The following is a 12982-nucleotide window of genomic DNA, read 5'->3' on the forward strand; positions in this document are numbered from 1 at the left end:
GTTTCATTGTGTAAGACATTCATGATCTATCTTAGCCCCATAGCCACGGTTCTAATTGTTGCTTGAGGACAAGCAATCATTCTAAGTTTGGTGTGGGAAGGGAAAGAAAAGGAGGAAAAGGACAGCAATAGAGAAGATAAATTACAAGGTTGTAAAGTTCTTTTTCCTCTCATTTGTTTCCAGCACTTTAAATTGTATGATTGTCTTATTACCTTCTCTGTATACATGTGAGATATGAATGGGCATAGTTTGATTTCTAAATTGCAATATGCTGCTGTGGCATTATGACTACCAACTTGAGTTTTGTGAATTCAAAAGCAATAAAGTATCATGATCTTAAACAAACAAGAAATTAAAGAAGAATTTAGTTTGTGCATACAAGTATTGGAAAGCTAGTATGATTGATTGTTGCTCAAGTACATTAGATTTTATTTAATTGAAGTTTTCATCTAGGATATTTTGTGAAATCTTTTGAAAATCATGAAAACCTTGAAGAAGCAAATGCAATTAAGGCAAGAAAAGAAAAAGGGAAAGAATGAGAAAGCTGAAGGCTCTGAGTACCAATGACAATTTCATTGTTATGTACTTGTGGTGTTTATGTATCAAGTAAAATGCTTGAAAACAAAACACTTAGAAGTCAAGGCTAGGCTCAAGTGCAAAAGCACTCCCTCAAAGCTCAAGGCTCTGAGCATCAATGATTAGAGAGTCAAGAAAAGAAATAAATGAGCTTAATGAAGTCCTCTAATTAAATGCTTGTGGTGCTTATGTATCAAGTGGTAATACTTGAAAACAAAGCATTTAGAGTCGTAGTTTTGTTATCAACTCATGGGGCAAAGCACCCAAAAGGAGAAGCTAATAAGAAAATCAAAAGCTTGTTTCAAGGAAGAAATATAAGAAAAAGATTTCATAAATTGAGCTAGATAGAAGCATCAATCATTTATATTTCTTTTGTGATTGTAGCATGCTTAGAAAACTAGCTTACCATGAACATTGAGTTGCTATTCTTCTTACCTTGGATTGTCAATCTCTATTGCATGATTTTTTTTTGCTTGAGGACAAGCAAAGTTTAAGTTTGGTGTTGTGATGCATTCGCATATTTGCTACTTTAACTAGTTAGTTTAGTTAGCTTTAGTTCATTTTCGTTCATTATTACTAAAATAAACAAGCAATTTTGTGAGTTTTTCTCCATGCATCCATGAACCAAGAACTAAGTGAAATTTGGCATAATTCATGCAAATGACTTAAGAAGTTTATAAACAAGTTGATGTGAATGATTCCCTTGAAATTTATTGCATAAGATGGCAAGACTTTGAGGAAGTTTCTTTGGTTTATGTTAGGTGATGAAGCTAGAAAGCAATGGAGCAAGAATTGGAGCAAGAAGCCTTGAGAATACATCAAACTTGGCAATGAGGCAGAGGACTTGCACGTTGCCAACTTGGGTTACAATGGCGTGTTTGGTGATAACGCCAGCAGCCCTGGAGAGTGATCCTAGAGGAGTTTGCACGTTGCCAACTTGCACTTCTACTTGAGTGCTTGGCAATAACGTAGCAAGCAAAGCCAAGCTAGGAAGCAGCCCTGAAGAAGTTCACTCGAGCACGTTGCCAACTTGAAGATGCATTGGCGTGTCTCATGATAACGCCAAGCAAGAAAGCTTGCCCAGGGGAAGAAGCATGCACGTTGCCAATGCCAAGTTCTATAGGCGTGTTTTGTGACAACGTGGGAAGCAATGTTTGGAGTTAGGAAAGAGCATTGAGCACGTTGCCAACTCAAGAAAGCATTGGCGTGTTTGGCAACAACGCCAGGAAGCTTTGGATGATGAAGAGTGGAGGTAGCACGTTGGCAACTTGGAAATACAAAGGAGTGTTTGCCAAAAACGCTGGTGAGCTGGACAGCCTGACCTTACCTCCTTCAATGGAGTATATCTTGAGCTACAAAGCTCCAAAAGAAATGATTCCAACGGCATTTGAAAGTAGACATCCAGAGCTTTCCAACCATATATCATAGTATGGGTTTGGCATTCATTTGAAGCTTCAAAAGCTGGCTTCATTTAGAGCTTCAGAATCTGGGCACGTTGCCAACTTGGGAAGAAAGGGGCGTTTTCAGCAATAACTTGGCAGCTTGACCTTACCTTCTTTGAGGGAGCATAACTTGAGTTATAGAGATCCAAATTGAGCGCTTCTAGTTGCATTGGAAAACTGACATTCAGAGCTTTCCAACCATATATAATAGCCTATAGTGGAGCATGAAATAGAAGCTCGAATCAGAGTCATCTTTAGGCTCCAAAAACAAGAACATGAAGTTGAAATTCAATGAGGCATGAATGAGCCCAAAGAAGGTCGAGCACGTTGCCAAGGCAAGGAGGAGAAGGCGTGTTCATTAACAACGCCAAGGGGCAGAGAATTTGGGCTAAGGAAGGGCACTAGCACGTTGCCAACTTGGAATGAACTGGCGTGTTTGATAAAAACGCCACAACCAAGGCAACTTGACCTTGCCTTCTTCAATGGAGCATAACTTGAGCTAGAAAAATCCAATTGAGATGATTCCAAGTGCATTAGAAAAAAGACACTCTGAGCTTTCCAATGATGTATGATAGTCCATATTGAAGCAGAGGATTGACACTCAAATTCTGGGCAAAATTAAGCATGAAAGTAAAGTGAAGAAAGGAGGAATAGCAAGTTGGCAACTTGGAGACCAAGTTGGCAACGCCCATTTTGTGCAACCAGGAGCAAAAAGCACGTTAGCAACTTGGAAACATCCAAGTTGCCAACGCCCATTTGGTGCTGCCAGGAAAGAACAGCACGTTGGCAACGTGCTAGTGTGTATCCAGCAGGCAGCTTGACCTTACCTTCTTCAAAGATGCATAACTTGATCCAAAGAGATCCAATTGAGGTGCTTCCAGTTGCGTTGAAAAGCTGACATTCAGAGCTTTCCAACGATGTATAATAGTCTGTATTAAAATATGAAATTAAAGCTCAAATCATGGTCATCTTTAAGCCCCAAGAACAAGAGCAAAGACTTGGACCTCCAGGGAACTAACACACACGTTGCTAACTTGGGCTTGTGAATGCGTTATTGCCACTAACGCCCAAGTGACCACTGGAGCTTGGTTTTGGTTCAATTAAATTACTTCAAGGTCCATCCAACCTCAAGCAAGCAAAGCCCATAAATCTCAACCAATCAAGGCCACAAGAATGATCTAGAATAGTTAATTTTCATTTTATTTGTAATTTGTTTTTAATTTCATTTCAATTTGTAATTTAGGAAAGCCTATATAAAGGCCATAGTTTCATAGAATAGAGAGCTCTCTCTTAGATTTTTTTTAGACTTTTTATTTTTTTTCTTTTGGACACTTAGAAAATTTTCTATTACACTAGCATTTTTTACTTTTTACTTTTTCTCACCGGTTTTCTATTTTGTTTTTCTTGTAACTTTGAATTTTCAGTTTTAAGAACTTCTTCTTCTTCTTCATTCTTCTCGACACTTAGTTTAATTTTCATCTATGCAATTGTTGTTGAAATTGGAGTTATGATTCACTAAACCCCACTTTCATCAGGGGGAAGAGCTCTACTCATTTGAATGAATTGATAACTCTTCTTCTCCTTCTTAATTCAAGTGGTTAATCCAAGAGGAAACTCTTGTTCTTCAAAGATTCAATCACCATCGAGAGAGAGATTAATCTATATGAATTATATGGTAAATTTGAGAAAGGAGTCACATAGTTCAGTTTAGAGTTCTTCCTTTCATGATTTCCTTGATCAATATACTTTGGTTGGTATGTGAGATGTAACCTTCCTTAGTTGAGATTCTGGAAGTTGTGTGGCTTGGATTAGAAAATGAACTTCATCTTTTCTCATGAACAATTAGATCACGAGAGTGGCAATTGGTTGTGTTGAGAGAAAATTGAGTTACCAAGAGATTGGAACTCAATTACCCACAATTTGCCATGGATCTATACCCATGATTGAGAAGGAATTGATCAACATCAATTCATGAGAATTTGCATCTCTGATCCCTAATGATCCTTTCCATCATTAATTCTCATCTCTTTTGTTTTTTAGTTGTTTGAATACCCATTACCCAATTCCCTTCTACATTCTTGCAATTTATTATTCTTGTCATTTAGATTCTGTTTCTCTAGTTCTTGTTATTTACTCTTATGTTCTCTAAATTTCTGCAACCTTTACTTTCTTGCAATTTATTTTCCATGTCATTTAAGTTTCTTACACTTTAAGTTTTAGTTATTCACTTTCATCTTCTTTCTCTCTTCTAGTTCTTTAAATTCCTTGCCATTTAAATTTTTGCAATTATGTTCAAAAATCACAAATCTCATGAAATCAAAACCATGTTTGCTTGACTAAATCTACCATTTAACTAAAGTTGCTTAATCTACCAATCTCCGTGGGATCGACCTCACTCTTAGTGAGTTTTATTACTTGATACGACCCGGTATACTTACCGGTAAATACGTGAAATTGATTTTTTTTTACGTATCACCTGCTGAATAAGAATGGTTCATCCCATAAGAATTTCTTGGCCTCATTGAGCAGCTTTTTCACTTGTTACTTGGTGAATTCTTGGGGAATCTTCCTTCCAACCTTGTAATTTGCAATATCTGCAAACTAGGGAGCTTGTTGGATTTGTAAAAGGTGTTCATCTGGAAAGCTTTCATTCACTGGATGTGAAGCTTCTTGATTTGTTTCTTGTGGCAGCCTTGATAAATGATTAGCAGCTTGATTTTCACTCCCTTTCCTATCCTTTATTTCAATGTCAAACTCTTGTAGAAGCAATATCCATCTGATAAGTCTTGGTTTGGCATCCTGTTTTGACATCAAATACTTAAGAACAGCATGATCAGTATATACTATAACTTTTGAGCCAATCAAGTATTGTCTAAATTTATCAAATGCATATACAATTGCCAAAAGCTCTTTCTCAGTGGTGGTATAATTTTTCTGCGCTTCATTTAACACCTTACTTGCATAGTATATAACATGATGCAGCTTGTCTTTCTTTTGCCCCAATACAGCACCAATTGCAACATCACTTGCATCACACATTAGTTCAAAAGGAAGTCCCCATTCTGGAGGTGTGATGATTGGTGCTGTAGTGAGTTTTCTTTTTAAAGCTTCAAAGGCATGCTTGCAATTGTCATAAAAAATGAAAGGATTATCTATCACTAGCAAATTGCTTAGTGGTTTGGCTATCTTTGAAAAGTCTTTGATGAATCTTCTGTAAAAATCAGCATGTCCAAGAAAACTTCTTACTGCTTTCACATTAACAGGTATAGGAAGCTTTTCTATGATCTTTATCTTAGCCTTATCAACTTCTATACCCTTGCTTGAAACTTTATGTCCAAGAACTATCCTTTCAGGAACCATGAAATAGCATTTCTCCCAATTCAAGACCAGATTAGTTTCTTGGCATCTTTTCAAGACAAGGGTTAAATGATGCAGGCATGTGTCAAATGCATTACCAAAGACAGAAAAATTATCCATGAATACTTCTAAAACTTTTTCCACCATGTCAGAAAATATTGAAAGTATACACCTCTAAAAAGTTGCAGGTGCATTGCATAGCCCAAAGGGCATCCTTCTGTAGGCAAAGACTCCGAATGAACATGTGAAAGAGGTCTTCTCTTGATCCTTGGGATCCACCACTATTTGATTGTACCCAGAGTACCTATCCAGGAAGTAATAATAGGCATGCCTAGCCAATCTTTCCAGCATCTGATCAATGAAAGGTAGAGGAAAATAATCTTTCCTTGTAGCCTCATTCAGTCTTCTATAATCTATGCACATCCTCCAACCAATCACTGTCCTTGTAGGAATTAACTCATTCTTCTCATTCGATATTACAGTCATCCCCCATTCTTTTGGCACAACTTGAACCGGACTCACCCAGGGACTATCAGAAATTAGGTATATGATTCCAGCATTCCACAGCTTCATTACTTCTTTTTGAACTACTTCCTTCATGGTTGGGTTAAGTTTTCTTTGAGGTTGTACCATAGGCCTTGAGTCTTCCTCCAGCAAAATCTTGTGCATGCAAATGGCAGGGCTTATGCCTTTGATATCATCAATTGTCCATCCCAAAGCTGTCTTGTGAGCTTTCAGTATCTCAATCAGCTTTGCTTCTTCTTCCATGCTTAAGGAGGAATTGATGATTACTGGGAGAGTCTCTTCTCCTCCAAGAAATGCATATTTGAGATGAGGGGATAGAGGCTTTAATTCTTGTTTTGGCCTCTCTTCTGTCTTGCCTTCAAAGGAGATTTCTACTACTTCCTCTTCTAGGGTGTCTTGTTCCACTTCAGTTTCCTCTTCCTGTTGATTGGCTTCAAGTAGCTCCTCCTCCAATTCTTCTATCATTTCCACCCTCATATGCTTTTCCTTCTCAGGTGGATGTTTCATAGCTTTAAAGACATTGATGATTTTTTTTCATTATACACTCTGAGGGTCATCTCTCCTTTCTCCACATCGATATAGCCCTTGCTATGGCTAGGAAAGGTCTTCCTAAGATAATCAAGTTATGTCCTTCTTCTTCTATGTCTAAGATGACGAAATCAGCAGGAAATATGAATTCTCCTATTTTTACCAGCAAATTTTCTACAACTCCATTTGGTATCTTGAGTGATCTATCAGCCATTTGGAGTAACATTCTAGTGGGCTTGACTTTATCTATTGCAAGCTTTTTCATCAATGAAAGAGGCATCAAATTAATGCTGGTACCCAAATCACAGAGGGCTTTTTCCAAAGTCATACTGCCTATGGTGCATGATAGGATGAAACTCCCAGGATCTTTAAGTTTTTGTGGGAGTCTTTTTTGGATTAGTGCACTGCATTCTTGAGTTAAGACCATTGTTTCCTTCTCATGCCAGCTTCTCTTTTTATTGATGAGCTCTTTGAGGAATTTAGCATATAGAGGCATCTGCTCCAATGCTTCAGCAAGTGGAATGTTGATTTTCAGCTTCTTAAACACTTCTAAGAACTTGGGGAATTGTTGATCCTTGAGCTCCTTCTGTAATCTTTGAGGGTATGGAAAAGGAGGAGTGTAAGGCTTCACTTCTTTCCTCTGTTCTTGTGGATGTTCCTCAATAATCTGCTTCCCCTTCCTTGAAGCTAGTGGTTCCTCCTCCTTCTCCTTGAGCTCTTCCTGGTCCTTTTCTTCTACTTGCTTCTTGCTTCCAATATCATTCTCCACAGGTTTCTTATTAGCTTCCTTACCACTCTCCAAGGTTCTTCCACTCCTTAATTGAATTGCTTTGCATTTTTCTTTGGGATTGGGAATGGTGTCACTTGATAATGCATTGGGTACTCTTTCAGCCACTGTTTTCTTGGACAACTGGCTAATTTGCCTCTCATGATTCCGCAATGAAGTTTCATGGTTCTTATGGGCCAATTCTTGATGCTTGATAATCTTTTCCATCATCATCTCCAAATTGGAGATTCTTTGGGTTTCTTGGGGTAGTTGTGGCTGAGTGTGAGATGAAGGTGGTTGTTGAAAATTATTTTGGTTAGTTGATGGGTTGTGGGGTGGATAGAAATTGGAATTGGGGTAGTTATTTTGTGGTTTTCTATATGGATTTTGGTTAGTGTTTTGATGATTCTGGTGGTTTGTGTTGTGGGAGTTGTTTTAGTTGGAGTTCCTTTGCCATGAATTTTAGTTCTGGTTATCTCCCTACCTTAGATTAGGATGGTTCCTTCATGAGGAGTTATAAGTTTCTCCATGAAATTCATTCTGTCCAGCTCCTTGGTTGTGCATATAGTTCACTTGTTCTGGCTGCTGCTCTTTATAAGCTTCTTCATTCTGCCCCCATCCAGCTGATGGTTGATTTTGAATGCTTACTGCTACAATTTGAAGACCATCAATCCTCTTAGTCATCAATTCCATTTGCTGCTAGATCTGTTAGTGCATCACTTTATTTTGTGCCAAAATGGTATGCACACCTTCCAGCTCTAACACACCTTTCCTTTGAGCTGGCTGGCATTGTCTTTGATGACCATAGAAGTATTGATTGTTAGTCATAGTGTCTATGAGGTTTTGGGCTTCCTCAGCTGTCTTCATAAGTTGTAATGAACCTCCTGCTGAATAATCAAGGGCTTCTTGATCCCTCAGTGTCAATCCTTCATAGAAATTTTGGAGTTTATCCCATTCATTGAACATCTCTGATGGACACTTTCTGATTAAGGCTTTGTATCTTTCTCAGGCATCATACAGTGATTCTCCATCCAGTTAAGTGAATGTTTGCACCTCTATCTTCAATCTAGGAATTTGGCTAGGAATTTGCTCATTAAATCTTCTCAATTGTTGATGCTTTCCTTGGGGAATGTCTCTAGCCATTGAGAAGCCTTGTCCCTTAAGGAGAATGGAAACAACAATAATTTATAGATATCTGGATGCACACCATTGGTTTTGATAGTTTCACAAATCCTTAGAAAGATGGATAAGTGTTGGGTTGGATCTTCAAGTGGACCTCCTCTATAGGAACAATTGTTCTGCACCGGAGTAATAAGTTGAGGCTTCAACTCAAATATGTTTGCATGAACATTGGGAGTTAGTATGTTGCTCCCACAGTTTCTTGGATTGGGGAAGGTGTAGGAAGTTAGGACTCTCCTTTGAGGTGGGCCATTGTTGTTAGCCACATCCTCAGGGTGATTTGGGATGTTATCCTCCATCTCTTGATCCTCTTCTTCTGATGCTTCTTCTCCAATAATTCCCTTTCCTCTTGCTTCTCTTCTTCTTCTCAATAATGTTCTCTCTGGCTCATAATCAAAGGAATTGGATTCACCTCTCCTTCCTCCTGGCATACAACACAACCAACACCAGACAATGAAAATAAGACACTACTACTAGAGTGTGGTTAAGGTTAGTTGAAACAAAATCTCAAACAGTTAAAATGCTTAACAAAACAAAGAAAAAGTGCTTAATCTAGATTATCACCTACTTAATCATTGTCAATCTAAATCAATCCCCAGTAACGACGCCAAAAACTTGATGAGGGAAAAATGATTCCACACAAACTCACCGGCAAGTGTACCAGGTCGCGTCAAGTAGTAATTACTCACAGGAGTGAGGTCGATCCCACAGGGATTGATGGATTGAGCAACTTTAGTTTGGTGATGAATTTAGTTAAGCGAATAGTTGATGATTTGAGTGAAATCTAATTAACAGAAGTGAAATTGCAAGTAAACTAAATAGTAGAAAGGAAAATTACAGAATCTTAAATGCAAAGGAAGTAAAATTGCAGAAACTTAAGGTGCAAGAAATTAAAAGAGCTGAAACTTAAATTGCAAGAAAAGTAAATAACTGAAACTTAAAGTGCAAGTAATGTAAATTACTGAATCTAAATTTCTAAAAAATTTAAATTGAATGAATAGTAAAGGGGATTTGGGTTTTGGGAATTAATACAGAACTGGAAAAAGTAAATTGCAGGAAACTATAGAATAATCAGATGAAGAAATTCAGCAAACAGATCAGTTAGGATTTTAATACTAAAACAGAAATTGAAATTGAAGAGTTAAAGCAGAATAAAAATGCAACCAATTCTAGAATCTTAAAAGAGAAATTGACAATTGTAGAAGAATAACAAAAACAGAAAGTAAATTCAGATCTAAAATGCTCTCTTAACAAGACAGAATCGAGAAATTGCAGAAGAAAAGTAAAACAAAAAGTGAACCATGATCAGATCTTCAATTGTAAGAACTATATAAAAGGACAAGTGACATATAAGTTCTCTAATGAAGAAATTCAGTAGAATTCTTCAATCCAAGTTCAAGATCCAAAACAGAAAGTAAAAGGTTGCAGAAGAGAGAATGTGAAAATAGAAAGGAAAATTTCATATTTGATCTCTAATCTAAAATTCTAAAATTGAAAACTAAAAAAGAGCTCCTCTTGAAATTAAATTTCTATCTATATATACACTTTCTATTTCAATCCTTCAGCACTTGGAGTTGGCTTTTTGTTCCTGTATGAAGTGGATCAAAATTGGCCATTTGTTGCAGCCTCAGGTGAACGTAGCACTCTCAATTTGAACGTAGTGTTCTTTCACCGACACGGGGGCGTCCTCTGCGCGGACGCGTCCTCTGCGCGAGCGCGTCCTCTGCGCGAGCGCGTCCTCTGCGCGAGCGCGTCCCTTGCGCTTCTCCCTATCGACGCAGGTGCGTACTGTGCGCGAGTGCGCCCTTGAGCAGTGTTCATTAACTGAACGCTCTGTTCGCATTATGAACGCTATGTACGCGTGCGCACCTTGTGCGCTTGCGCGTGTATAGCAACAAATCAATTTTGCATTCCGGTGTCTTGTACGCATCTCCGTCCATCGCCATTTTTGTCCATCGTCGTGGGCGCGGCAGGTGCGCGTGCGCGTCGATTCCCTTTTTCATGTTCCCACTCTGAAAGTATCGCAGGCGTTCACTCGAAATGAACGTAGCATTCATTGTTGGTGAACGCTGATCCTCGATGTACGCGGGCGCGCCATCTGCGCGTGTGCGTAGGTCTCCAAACTTGCTTCGTCACACGGGGGCGGCTAGTGCGCGTATGCGCCCTTGTGAACGTAGCGTTCATTGAGTGAACGCAGCGTTCTCCTGCACGTTGCTTTTCTCTTTGTTTTCTCTTCTCATTTCTTTACCTGTCATTAATTAAACATGCCATCAAAGTCTCCCCAAAATCATAAGGTTTTGCATCATCTATAATAAGAAACTAAATTGTGCATAAATCTCATGATTTTATACAAAAATCAACAATGTTTAATTGAGTTAAGGCAACATGAAATTCTACTCTAATCACTTACTTATTGTTCAAGAAAGTGCATAAAACCTGATGAAACAAATGAACAAGGGACAAACAGAACACTAACTAAAAAGTTGTTGGAATATAACTAAAAAGCCCGAACAAGCAAGGACAAACAGATCGGCACCTAAAAGGATATAACCTAAAGGGACAAATACGACCTCAACAAGAACAAGTAAAGCCAAAAAGGTTGAAAAACAACTTAAGGCTCAAAGGTGCTTAGCTAAAAGGGATACAACTTCGCCCAAAGAAAGCACGATCCCAAATACAAGGTTAAAAAGTCGTCCAAAGAAACTATAAAGAAAAGGTTCCCCTTGGAACACTACCTAAAAAGTTATTGGAACATGACTAAAAAGCTCACGTCAAACATCAACAGAAGGGGCGACCTCGCAAACCAAGCACGACCTCAAGGAAATAATAAAAGCCAAAGAGGTTGAAAACAACCTGAGGCTCAAACATGCTCAGCAAAAAGGGAACAGCTCCGATCAACAAAGGAACAATAAAAAGGTTCTATAGAACACTAAAAAGTTGTCAGACAAGTTACTGAAAGCTCGGACACCAAGCCACCAGGATCACTTCGCCAAAGCAGAGGACAAACAACACAAACTCAAAGCAGGGCATGATCCAAAAATGCAAGGACAAAAACTCACACTACAAAGAGGTCGGACAAGAAAGTACTGAACCTCTATAAAACCTCAAGGGTTGCAAAGGTAAACCTACAAGTATCAAAGGTTTAACTAACATATCCCTAAAACGCATCCTTCAAAGCATTAAAGACTCAAAGGCTGCCTAAAAGGCAGCCCAGGAGTTTAAATGTTTGTTTTTCAAAATAAAGGTTGCAAAAAAGCAACCAAACGTCAGAAAAAGTCTAATATAAACAGGACTAGCAAAAACATAAGCAAGTTCAAAAGTCTACAAGTAGGACTATAATAGAAACACAGAAAGTTATAGAGGATCCAAATTCTTCCCAGTAGTAGCATCCTTGGCTGGAGGAGGAGCAATGGTCGAGATCGGGACATCATCAACAGTTCCATCCGACCGGTTCAGAATCTACACATCAGGCTCGGACTCTGGATGGTCGACCTCTGAAGGGATGAAAGAAGCTGAGGCTGCTGAGGCTTTCCCTGGTGGCACAAGAGGAGGACCCTCATCTTCATCATCTGGGGCAGGCACGATCTTGTCTTCCTCCACTACATTATCCAGACGGAATAAAGTGAGGTCGAGCTCAGGAGCAAGAACCCGGACCTGGGCCTTCAAATTTTTGTATGCATCGGTCACACTGTCCACCATGTAATCCTGGAGCTCATCATAATCATCCTGGGCAGACTGAAGCCTCTCCTTAATTTCCAGCAGCTCACCATATGTACGGGTGTAGCTCTCCTTGTATTTTTTCGCCGTTTCTCCAGCCAAGTTTGCAGTTGCCTCAGCAATAGTAGCTCGGGATTTCTCCTTCTCCACATCCAACTCCAATTTGGCCACCTTAGTATCTAGCTCATCCTTCAAACCTTTAATTCTATCAAGCTTCGACTTGGCGTCTTCCATAAAGGCCTTAGTCACATAGACTGGAGAATCCTGAACAACACAAAATAAGGCCGCACCCAGGTTGGCCATCCGAATACTATTGCTAGTAATGAAATCCAGATGATGGAGGATGGACACATCATCCAAAGGAACTTTACCATGAGGAGATATCACCTCGGTGGCAAAACGCACGCCGTCAAAATCCTTGCTATTTAGATCATAAGTAACAATAGTTTTTTGCCACTTTGGAGGAGGACCAGCAGCAGTAGGAGAGGAAGCAACACCAGAGGTCGGATGAACAGGGTTAGATGGAATCGTCCAAACTTGTGGCGTCGGAATGGTCTTCCTCAGGCCTAAAGTGTTAAAAGTCGGCTTCTTCGGGGGCATCTGAGAAGACCCTTCTCCTGAGGTCGTTGCCCTTAAGTTTTGTGCAGCTGTCACCTTTGGTACGCCGGAATCGTGATTGTTCATTCCCTGGCTATAGTGCCAAAAACGTGGTATGGGAGACCGTGATCTCAAGACTTCTTCATAATTCCGTGTAACTGACCAACAAGTGCACTGGGTCGTCCAAGTAATAAACCTTACGTGAGTAAGGTTCGATCCCACGGAGATTATCGGCTTGAAGCAAGCTATGGTCATCCTTGTAAATCTCAGTCAGGCGGATTCAAATGGTTATGAG

This window comes from Arachis hypogaea, chromosome 18 (assembly GCF_003086295.3).
Source record: "Arachis hypogaea cultivar Tifrunner chromosome 18, arahy.Tifrunner.gnm2.J5K5, whole genome shotgun sequence".
NCBI lineage: Eukaryota > Viridiplantae > Streptophyta > Magnoliopsida > Fabales > Fabaceae > Arachis > Arachis hypogaea.